This window comes from Elephantulus edwardii, unplaced genomic scaffold, assembly GCF_000299155.1.
Source record: "Elephantulus edwardii isolate Elephantulus edwardi_28Jun2011 unplaced genomic scaffold, EleEdw1.0 scaffold00056, whole genome shotgun sequence".
Taxonomy (NCBI): domain Eukaryota; kingdom Metazoa; phylum Chordata; class Mammalia; order Macroscelidea; family Macroscelididae; genus Elephantulus; species Elephantulus edwardii.
The window spans coordinates 11089277-11090636 of record NW_006399806.1 but is presented as its reverse complement, the minus strand read 5'-3'; the positions used below and the strand labels follow the sequence as shown (position 1 = coordinate 11090636).

General features: G+C 38.5%; 1 protein-coding gene across 1 annotated transcript in view; it reads left to right on the top strand.

The window, feature by feature from the left end:
- CNTN5 (contactin 5) overlaps positions 1-1360 on the top strand; it is a 789484-nt gene that overhangs the window by 290833 nt on the left and 497291 nt on the right. The window lies entirely within an intron of this gene.

Below are 1360 nucleotides of genomic sequence, written 5' to 3'. Positions count from 1 at the left end.
AGATGGATTGATTCAGTGACTGGGACAATTGGGATGGGAGTGTCAGAGACAGTGCGATTGGCACAGGACAGAGCGGAGTTTAGGGCTGTTGTACACAGGGTTGCTATGAGTCGCAGGCGACTCGACGGCACATAACAGCAACAACAACAACACTGAAGTGTTCATATCTACCAGTTTTATTTGATCTTTTTGCTCTTAAATTTCTCAACATTTTTCTCTTGTTTTAAACATATGTCTCAAACATATGGAATAATGTGAACCCTGTCCTATCCTCATCATCCTCGACACACTTGGACCCATCGTTGCAGTTACTATATAAAATTCATATCATTGTCTTCCTTTCTTTTGCTGACCCTCCACTTCCCAAGCATGATATTTATTTCCAAGGAATAAATAGCCTTCCTTAGCAACTTATGCAAGCTATATTAGATGAATCTTTCTCCCTAATCATTCTGGCTACACTTTTCCCAAGATACTTTTTGTTTTTTCTTTCTTTTGTCAGTTCATAGGATATCTAGTACTCTACTTCAAAACCACAACTCAAAGGCATCCATTCTTCTTTTGTCATCCTCAGTCATTGCAGCTCTCAGATGCATAGCAAGTGATTAAAAAGACCATGGCCTGAGTCAGGCATATAGTCTTCAAACTGACATTATTGCTCCTAAGTAATTTAGAGAGGTCACTAACATCAAACTTGCCCAATATATCTCCTGATCTTCCAACTGCTAGTACCAAGGGTGTTGATTGTGGAATCAAGTAAGGCAAACCTGTTGACAATTTCAATATTTTATCCATTTATAATAATGTTGCTTATCAGTCTAATGGTGAGGATTTTTGTCTTCTTGATATTGAGATGCAATCCATATTAAAGGCTGACCTCCTGTAGCAACTGAGACAGGCTTAGGATAGGACAGGGATCAGAGCTATTGTGCATAGGGTTGCTATGGGTCACGGGCCACTTGAGAGCACATAACAAACATTTTAGTATTGCATCTATTCCTGGAGATTTTTTTTGCCAGTGAAATAACTTTTTCCTTCTGGCTGAAACTAGAATTATTCTAACTATTGCCTCCTGAATTGTGAGTGCCTCCACTCTGTCTGTTGGAACAGGACCTATTCTTGACCGGGGTGGTTTCTAAGAACTGTTTCCTCTAATAATACTTTCAGAATAGTTTCTCATTAAGCTCAAGGAACTGAAGAACAAATTCAAACCTAGAGTTGCTGTAATCAAGGATGCTTTGGGCAGAATATTAAATGATCCGGGAAGTATTACAAGAAGATGGAAGGAATATACTGAGTCATTATATAGAAAGGAATTGGCAGATACAGAGGAATTTAAAGAAATAACATATGAGCAAGA